This window comes from Notothenia rossii (genome assembly GCF_949606895.1).
Source record: "Notothenia rossii genome assembly, chromosome: 5".
Classification (NCBI taxonomy): Eukaryota; Metazoa; Chordata; class Actinopteri; order Perciformes; family Nototheniidae; genus Notothenia; species Notothenia rossii.
This window is the reverse complement of record NC_136903.1, coordinates 20,721,300-20,732,372: the sequence shown is the minus strand read 5'-3', so window position 1 is coordinate 20,732,372 and position 11,073 is coordinate 20,721,300.

Below are 11,073 nucleotides of genomic sequence, written 5' to 3'. Positions count from 1 at the left end.
ACAAACTTAGCACAGAACTCATGTTAAAATACCCCTATTACTTATCGTATCTGCACACACAAGATATCAATTAGCAAGCTGAGATTGCACAGATTCGACAGGTATTAGTATCATTACTGACCGATCCGAACTCGCGACACGAGAAGCTAACAAAGACATCACACCACGTAGCATTAGGTAGCCAACGCGGCAATATGTCTTACCTTTGTTGTTTTCTGATCAAAAGTTGTCTTCAATGGCATTAAAACGATAAAAATGCTGCTGACGGTTAATCCATAGGTTAATCCAATGTGTCTGTGTCACTTTGAAATTATTTCTGATAATCCATCAGCAAAAAACCTAGTTTTCAGATTTCAGAGTGTAAAATAGGTTTCGCTTTGGGCAAACTGCGCATAGACCCCACTTCTCAATGGTAACGTGTGTGTATGTGGAAATCCCCCTTCGATTGTATTGGCTCTAACGGTTCAAAAGAGATGTCAATCATCAAAATCGACCAATGGGTTCCAGAGAAACGGCAAATACACCCATTTCCACCCAAATAGAGTGGCGAAGTCACGCCCACTAACTTCCGCATCATGGGACCTTATTCCGAAAAAATAATACATGGAAGTCAATGGAGAGAGAAAACTTATCTTTTGATCCCGTTTGAATTGTGCCATGAATTACACATATGTTGTTTGTCAATCTTAAAAAATCATTTCCATGTCAAAAAATTCAAAGTTTGTCTTAAAACTGTTGAAATATAAGACTATGAAAAATACGCAACTAGAAAGACTACAAATCCCAGAGTTGCGTAAGTGCTGTCATAACTGATGTATTCCCTCCAGATAGCTAAAAAATACATTTACTTACTGTACTTACTTACTTTAACAAGATGCCTGTGTGCTTTGTACCAGGTTGTTATCATACCAGTAATAGTACCTCTTGCTCGTTCTTTCGCTTCCCGTCTGATAAAAGGATCAGGAGTCGCTGGATCAAACACATCAGGTAAAGTACATGTTGTGCATGGAACATTGTCAAGTTTAGTTACCTAGCTAGTAGCAAGCACGTTAGTTAGCCTTATCATGAATTAACATAAGTAAACCAAAATGTTAAACAGTAAGAGTCGTCTAGATGGTAAGTATTTTGAGAAGATTACTGTCACAGCGGTGTGATAATTCTATAACACACCGTTTAATCCCGGGTACACCATCCACCGGGGTCTCCAGGGCAGGTGCCGATGCTAATGTAGCGTATTTTCTTTACCTCCCCTGTAACTGCTGAGACCTTGAGGAACATGCACACAGGACTGACCTGCTCTGGCAACCTGATTTCCACTGTACATATTTGGTTATGGTATATTATTTAGATACATCAAAGGCACAATGCACCCCCCCAGAGCTGCACCCCATATAGACACACATGTATTGAGTGTGATATTTTGCATAGGTCATGTGAAATCATCTTTACACACTTGAAAACTGTAAGAGCAGCAACTTTTTTTGAAAATTAAATCTTTAATATCCGATAATAAAGTTGATCTGTTTTCTTTATTCTTCTCTCTTCCCAGCTCCATCCATCACCATTCTCTGTTCCTGCAGGTCCTGCTTGCTAATCAATGTTGATATTTTTGACACAATTACAAATAAACTCAATTCATTGTATGACATGACATTGTGCTTCATTCTGAGTCTACAACCAATATTTGTGTTTCCAACATTCATTGAAGTTGAAATGGTATTAAATGGCAGTCAATATATGAAATAAAACCATTTAAATGTACTTTTTATACATTTATTTTGGGTTGGTGGTGCCCCTGGACTTAGGCACTTAGTTTCCCCCGTTTTGCTCTAGGGGGACTGTTTACATGCATAATTTGGGAAATATAGGTAATGTTTTTGAAAAGAATGACTGATGATGCAGAACATTTCTTTTATTAAGGAACAGTGTTCTGGTGAAGCCATGTATCACTACATATGTGTCACACATAAAAAGGCCAAACACACTGTTTGGCCTTTTAAGAGCTCCGTCTTACTTCCTGGCTGAGGATCTCTTCTACCTGGAAATAAAGACAAACAAAACACAAACAAGCTGAATGTTAAAAGTGCTTCACAAGATAAATAGAAGAGTGCAGACTGTTTAAACTATGGGTAGGGGGACTATTTGAATTTTCATTTCATTTTCATTTCTTGAATCTTCACACAGCAAATAAACTCAAAGGACACAACGAGATGTAAAATGAGATCACACATACAGTATAGTCGATATAAAACTGGCCAGTTCAGTAAGAAGAGCAACTAAAACCAAAACACGAGAGTGTACCTTGTTAGCTAATGTTAGCTAGCTGACATTAACGTTACACATTACACTCGTGTTACTCACCGAAACCTTGTAAAGCCGGTCCCGCATGCTGGCTCTTACGGAACCGACTAACTCCCCTTTTTCGTATGTACAGCTCTCAACATGCCCAGACTTGTAGTGATTTTAACCTATTTTAATACTTTTCGCCTCATTCTGAAAGAAAGAGGTGAAATGTACCAACGTGACGGCCATCTTGGTGTTGGTGACGTGTGCAAGACCAGAGTTGTAGTTCATTGAGCGCTTCACACAAAGAAATGTGTAACTTCACAGTTTTACGACACATTTTAATATTTTTGACTTGCAAAATTATCTTTTAAATTGACAAACATCATAGGTGTAATTCGTGGCACAATTCAAACGGGATCGAAAGATAAATCTTTCTCTCCCCATTGACTTCAATGCATTATTTTTCAGATATAAGGTCCCATGGAGGTTCACCGGAAGGGGAGGGACTTCGCCACTCTATGACCCAATAGATGGGTTTTCTTTTGCTAAACCTCTCTAAAAATGTCAAATGTCACTTGTTTTGCATCAATCTTGATACAGGGTACTTATTATATATTATAGTTTGGATTCCTAAAGCTTTTAGTCTACTATCCCATCATTCAAGGGTAGTTTTCACTATAAGTAATGGTTTATTTTTGGACGGACACTATAATTTACATTTTTTTACTATGTTCAATCTGAATTTACTTTAAAATTAAAACGAAGACTTTTCTACATCCAACTCACAGGTTTATCATTGCTTTGAGAAAAAAAGATGATTAATTTACCCCTTTTAGAAGGGAAGCTATTGTCATTTGTTCTGGGAATGTCATTTTCGAGCCTGAGACCTGAAAAACAGGCTTGGGGCTTAACAGGTTAACAAATAACAATTATATATGTCAAACTATCACTCAGTGTGAATCCCCAGTCACTGCTGGTGAGTCCTTCCGCTTCACACAAACCCACAATCCCAGAATCATTATGCACTAATGCACATCATGTTTTCTTAATACTGTGAGCCATGTTCATGCTCTCTGACTATATTTTGCACAGCCCTCCACTTTAAAGGTCCTCCTAGTTGAGCCTCGCAGATGGAGGTGCTGCAGCCCCCTCAGTTTGGAAAATTGCACAATATAAATATATTCTAGTAGACCTCAACAATGGAATTATGATCAGTAGAAATGGCCATGACATGGGACCTTTAAAGTATTATACACTGTAGTTTGCGATGTATTCTCAGATTATCATTGTCCCAAGTGTTTTCGTTTTTTAGCTGTTAAGGTTCATTGTCTTTTTGTATAAATACTTATCTCTATTCTTTTTTAATGCTAAATTGTTTGGCAATGAACTTGATTTGGATTCTGATTCAAAGACTCTCACAGATAGTTTCTGTGATATTCAGGAAATTTGGTACACACTTTGCTAATATTATGGCTCTGGTCGCTCTGGTCCTTAGGAGTTGTCTTAGCAGAGCTCTCATTAATGTGGTCTTTTTTTTTTTTTTATGTGTGTCTGCGGGAAAAAAACGGGAGTACCCGGCGTAAACCCATACTGGCATGGGAGCATCACGCCGCCTCTTTATAAACAAATAATCGGCCATGCCCATGATTACACCGAAAATAGTCACATCCAAAACGCTGATGCCAATTTGCAGAGCTACCTTTAGTAGACCTTAAGCACAACAACGCGACAAACCTCTGGTCCCAGAGCCTCAGTAAGCAAGGACTCTGGAAAGCTCTAATCGCTCTGTTCTTAAGGAGTTCTCTAAGCAGAGCTCTCATCACTCTGGTCATTTTTTTTATGATGCGTGTGTCTGCGGGAAAAAACGGGAGCACCCAGCGTAAAACCGTACTGGCTTGGGAGCATCAAGCCGCCTCTTCATTTATAAATATAAATGATCAATAAATCTCACATTATATTGATAATTTATATTTATAAATAAATAATTGAGCTAAAGCTATTTAGAAGGGAGGGGGTACTGCATGGCAGATGTAGCAGAATGACGTTAGCTGGCTGCATACATAGCTTGACTGGCTGCCGTTACAGTCTGAGTTGAAGGCATCCACTGATGCAGAAATGATACCACCTGTGACAGTCACTAAAGCGCTGATACCAACTTGCATAGCAAAACGTAGTAGACCTTTAGAACCATAACGCCACACACTTCTGGTCTCATCCTCATCAAGTGAAGACTCTGGGAGGCTTTCAATACTGTGGCCCCCAGGAGTTGTCTCAATAGAGCTTTTATCGCTCTGGTCTTCAGGAATTGTCTCAATAGAGCTTGTATCGCTCTGGTCTTCAAGAGTTGTCTCAATAGAGCTTGTATCGCTCTGGTCTTCAAGAGTTGTCTCAATAGAGCTTGTATCGCTCTGGTCTGTAGGTGTTGTCTCAATAGAGCTTGTATCGCTCTGGTCTTCAAGAGTTGTCTCAATAGAGCTTGTATCGCTCTGGTCTGTAGAGGTTGTCTCAATGGAGCTTTTATCGCTCTGGTCCTCAGGAGTTGTCTCAATAGAGCTTGTATCGCTCTGGTCTGTAGGGGTTGTCTCAATAGAGCTTGTATCGCTCTGGTCTTCAAGAGTTGTCTCAATAGAGCTTGTATCGCTCTGGTCTGTAGAGGTTGTCTCAATAGAGCTTTTATCGCTCTGGTCCTCAGGAGTTGTCTCAATAGAGCTTGTATCGCTCTGGTCTGTAGAGGTTGTCTCAATAGAGCTTGTATCGCTCTGGTCCTCAGGAGTTGTCTCAATAGAGCTTGTATCGCTCTGGTCTGTAGAGGTTGTCTCAATAGAGCTTTTATCGCTCTGGTCCTCAGGAATTGTCTCAATAGAGCTTGTATCGCTCTGGTCTTCAAGAGTTGTCTCAATAGAGCTTGTATCGCTCTGGTCCTCAGGAGTTGTCTCAATAGAGCTTGTATCGCTCTGGTCTTCAAGAGTTGTCTCAATAGAGCTTGTATCGCTCTGGTCCTCATGAGTTGTCTCAATAGAGCTTGTATCGCTCTGGTCTGTAGGAGTTGTCTCAATAGAGCTTGTATCGCTCTGGTCTGTAGGAGTTGTCTCAATAGAGCTTTTATCGCTCTGGTCTTCAGGAGTCGTCTCAATGGAGCTTGTATCACTCTGGTCTGTAGGGGTTGTCTCAATAGAGCTTGTATCACTCTGGTCTGTAGGGGTTGTCTCAATAGAGCTTGTATCACTCTGGTCTTCAGGAGTTGTCTCAATAGAGCTTTCATCGCTCTGGTCCTCAGGAGTTGTCTCAATAGAGCTTGTATCGCTCTGGTCTGTAGGGGTTGTCTCAATAGAGCTTGTATCGCTCTGGTCTGTAGGGGTTGTCTCAATAGAGCTTGTATCGCTCTGGTCTGTAGGGATTGTCTCAATAGAGCTTGTATCGCTCTGGTCTGTAGGGGTTGTCTCAATAGAGCTTTTAGGTGTCATTTCCAGGAGGCTCTCATCATTTTTCAGTTCCATCAACTTTAACTGTTCTTCAAGATCCAAATGTGATTGTTTCAAATCGCTTGTGAGAATGCTAGGCTCCTCATTTACTTGCCGCTGCAAAGTAATCTGTTGATAAGCCTCCTCCATTTGTTGCTGAACATCTTGCAGAGCTGTCTTCAAGTTTTCATTCTGCTCATTCAGAAGTACTTCCCTTTTCTGATGATCGAGCAGTGCTAGCCCCAACTGTTTATTCTCGGCCTGTGTTTGCTCTGTTAGAGATTCAAATTCATCTGTAATAACTGCAATCCTCTCTCTTAGAGCTAACTTCTCGGTTTCCAGCAGTTGCTGATTCTCAGCCTTCTCAGTTTGATCCAATGTAAATAACTCCTGATCGACCAGGATTAGTTCTTTAGCATCCCTCAGTTTTTCCTTATAATCTTCCATTTCTGTCTTCAGGTTTTTGTTCTCCTCGTCTTGTTTTACTGTCAGAGACTGAATTTGAGCCAGCTCATGTGCATTGCTGTTTTTCTCCTCAATAAGAACGCCAATATTATCCTGAAGACCAAGCACTTCCAGCCTCAACGCATCTGTCACTGTCTGTTTTGCCTTTCTCAGAGATTCAAGTTCAGCTAAAATTATTTCGTTATTTTCACTTAAACCCAAATTCTCCTCCTCTGACTTTCTTATGTTTGCGTAATAACACTCCCTGCTTTCTCTTAACTCCAACTGAAGCGAGGCAGTCACAGATTCCACAATCTGCTTTCCTGCAATGTCTCCTTCATTTGTTCTTGTTAGCTCCTCCTGAATCAAGATTTTCATTTTTGCCTCTTCCAGTTGGTCCTGAAGATCATGCATAGCTGTTTTCACGTTTTTATTTTCCTCGCTCTCTTTTACTGTCAGAGACTGAAGTCGAGCCATCTCCTTTGCATTGTATTCACTCTCAGCATTCAGAGAGTCGATATTATCCTGAAGATCAAGCCGTTCAAGCCTCAACTGTTCTATCTCTGCCTGTTTTTGTGCTCTCACAGAGTCAAGTTCAGCAGTGATGTTGGCATTCGTCTCACTCAAAGCCAATCTCTCCTCTTCTAGCTTTCTTGTGTTTTGGATATTTGTCTCACTGCTTTCTCTTAACTCCAACTGATGAGAGGCAGTCACTGACTCCACCATCTCATGTATCTTTTCAGCAATGTCCACTTCTTTCTTTGTTGTTAGGTCCTCCTGAATCAAGATTTGCATCCTTGACTCTTCCAGTTGCTCCTGAAGATCTTCCACAACTATTTTCAGGATTTCATTTTCCTTATTTTCTTTCACAGTCAGAGATTGAAGTCTAACCAGCCCATCTGCATGGCTCTTATCTTTCTCATTCCAAAATACTACCATATCCTGAAAATCGTTCAGTGCTTGTCTCAACTGTTCTATCTCTGTCTGTTTTTCATGTTTCAGAGATTCAACTTCAGCAGTAATAATTGTATTCTTGTCACTCAAACCCAACTTCTCCTCTTCCAGTTTTGTTAAATGCCTAGAACTTTCCTCCCTCAATTCACTTAACTTCAAGTTAAGTGACGTTATAGCTGATTCCAACAGCTCATGTACCCTCTCATTCTCAGCCCTGATCTCGACCATATTTTTTGAAGTATTATCGCACTGTTGAATGTTGAATATGCTGAGCTTTTGATTGGACCTTTCCTGACTCGTACTGGGATGTCCTCCTCTCTTTATCTCTTTATGAGAGTGCAGGAATGTAATTGTGTCTACCAGGACTTCCTCCTGCTTATGAACCCTGTCTGCGTAATATTTTGCGACGCTAGCTTTTTCCTCCACACGAAGAGTCCAAACATGGTCAAACATGTCCACGATTCGTTCACACACTTTTCCAGGAACCCTTTGTGAGGGCCCCGGAGGCTCCTCAGGCATATAGAGGCAATTTGGGTAATTTTTTTCTCTAACGCAAAGGGCATCCTGGGTAGAATCTTGAGACAGCTCATTTCTTTCCATTATGTCTCTGATAGTGCTCAAACCCCTTCCAATAACAACAAATTGTTTTAAAAAACCAATGCATGCAGTTAAAGGTAATTCTGATTAGGGCCTGTTCGTCCTCCAACACCAAAACTAATCTATGTGGGATCCTGATGTGGCTACAAAGGTTGCAGTAGTCTTTCTAATAAGTAGGAAGTTGTGTACCTTTGTTCATGGTGGCCTATTTACCTTTGTTGCATGGCGTGACGTCATGCCATGGCGTGCCTTTGATCATCGTATGATGTCATGCCATTCTATGTATGTCTTGCATGGCGTGATGTCATGGTATTCTAGTACATGCCTTGCATTACGTGATGTCATGGCATTCTACTACATGCCTCGCATCACGTGATGACAGCAGTGTTTCTCCTATATACAAATAGTGGCGGCGCCTTTAGGGGGGTGCCAGCCAGGTACCCAAAAAAAAAATATATATATGTTTTTATATATATTCTGAAAAAAAAAATATATATTTTTATTAAAATAATAAGTGCCGACCCTTTTTCATTTTGATTGTTTGTTATGTGGATTTGTAGTATTTGTGTTACTGTATGTTCAATAAAGGTGTATCTTTCCTAAATCTTGAGACATTGCCACTGTATGTAGGCCTACTAGGCAGGGCCGATTTTTGGCATAGGCCAAAATAGACGCCAAATCTGGGGGGGCGCTGCGCTGGTAGCTCTGGGAGGGGAAAAAACATTTTTGACCGTTGGCGCTCATCCTAATTTTCGGCCTTGATGTAAAGGCCCTGACACACCAAGCAGTCACCAGAGAACTCGCTGACGCCGACGCCGACTGTTGCGTCGGCCTGTTCTCCTGCGTCTTGGCCATGTTTCGCACTGGAACACACCGCAAAGACTTCAGCCGAGCATGTACAAACTGCGCATGCGTGAGCGGCAATAACTCTCCTTACCAGCAGGCGGCGGTAGTGTGTATTCGTCCTTCAAAAGAGGCAACAACCGGAAGACAGACAAGAAGAACAGACTACGTGATATAAACAAACAACAAATAGCGTGTGCGTTCCATTTTCACTCTCGTCTATCAAAAACATGTTTTGTGCGGTACTGGAGCTATCAGCCATTGGAGTGTTGCTTGTGGAAGACATTCTGAAGCAACCATTTCGCTTCTCATGCACTGATTCGCTAGCTGAACAGCCAATCAGAGTGAATTCTTTGTCCGACTGCCTGTGGCCAACGCACGGCGGATACAACATGTTGAATTGGCCGTGCGTCGGCCATGAAAGGCCAAATAAAGGCCCTGACACACCAGGCCGAAATCGGCCGTTTTCGTTAGTCGGACGACGAAGCGTGCCCTGTCGCCCAAACTCAATTTGGTGTGTCCCGTACCGTCGGCCGTGACACGCCTAACCCTGACAGCCAAATCGACAAACAAACGAGAACCTAAATAGTATGTAATTATATCTAAAACCACAATACGTTAATTACCTGTACTCGGTGCGCCATATTGTTTGTTGTCTGTTGTCTGTAAACCTCCATGTCTCCTTAAATATCCTTGCGTCAGCGTCTCACGTGTTGGGCGTGCTATATTCTGACCATATATGGAAGTACAACTTCCTACAACTTCCTACAGGTTCAACCTCTATTGTCCGTGGCCGCAGCTAGACCCTTCTCGGACAGATCGGGTAGTGCCGTAGCAGCCGAACGGACCAGGAAGTACATTGAGCTAAATGAAAAGTTTTGAGAGATCTCGCAAAAGTATTGCGAGATCTCGCAAAACATTTTTATTTTATTTTTTTTCAAATATTTATTTTTTGCCATGTCACCTAGGCCAGGGGTTCCCAAACATTTTTTTTTTTAAATTATAAAAAAAATTAATCCGGTTTTTTTTATAATTTTTTTTTTTTTCATTTTCCATTTTTATTTTGTAATCATCTCGCGACCCCCACTCGGGGTCTCGGGGTCTCAACTTTTTCAAAATATTTTATACTTTTTGAAATATTCAGCTTTTTAAACTCTTTTTAACATTGAAGTCAATTGGAAGAGCCTTCAAATCAGCCAATACTTTAGCTCTCCATAACTTCAGCTTACTTTCAGCTACAGAAACCATTCAACTATTAAACTATTCAGCCTTTTCAGCAATTGATTGGAAACTTTCAATTTTTTTCTCCTCTTCACATTTCAAACAGAAAACCCAAAAAAAAAACATATTTCAGTTCATTGGGGTTCCCTGATGCTCAAGGCCTGGTAATTTTGTGATAGGAGCCATATTTTCTTGAACAGGTGGCAAAATTGTCAGATATACTCCTCAATGCATTCTTAGGGGACTCAGTGCTGCAGTTGGTTGTCATGGTGTTGCTGGGCAGATTGGAGCCACACACGTGTGTGACATCATCAGAGCAGACCACATGGAAACCTTTGATCTCTGGGTTTACACACACAGGTGTTTGTAAACATTCAATCACTACTACTTACATTTGATATCTTTATTTAACTCCTTCAGCCTAATTTCAGCTGCAGGGACCATTCAAATATCAAACTATTCAGCCTTTTCAGCACATGGTGGGAAACTTTCAACTTTTTCTAAATATGTTATACTTTTTAAAATATTCAGCTTTTTAAATTCTTTTTTTAACATGGAAGTCATTGCAATGCATTTGAGCTGTAACAATTAACACACGCACACGCACACATACACACACACACACACACACACACACACACACACACACACACACACCCACACACACACCCACACAGACACACACACAGACACACACTCTCTCTCTCACACACACAGACACACACACACACTCTCACAGACACACACAGACACACACACACTCTCTCTCTCTCTCTCACACACACACACACACACACACACACACACACACACACACACACACACACACACACACACACACACACACACACACACACACACACACACACACACACACACACACACGTGCATTTTCTAGTTCCTTGTTGTAACCTATGGTTGTATCGCACCGGGGAACTGTACACCCATACTCAGAAGCTGCTGTAGTCAGTTGTGATAGGCCTATCACTTGTCTTAGGTTCTGTCTTCATATTATTACTAATGAGAATACTTGGGGAAATTATCAGTGCATATTGTTCAACCCCACACGGAGCTGAAGTGCGCGAGAAACAGGTACTTCTGCTTCTATCAAACTAATTAACTTTCCGGTCACGTCAATAGGGAGTTATAGGCTTCCGAATGAGTGCGTAGAAGAAGACAATACGGAGTGGTACAAAAAAAAAGAGAAATTTAAAAAAAACATTTAAATAATTTATTACAATATATTTGTAAACTGATTCAAATAATC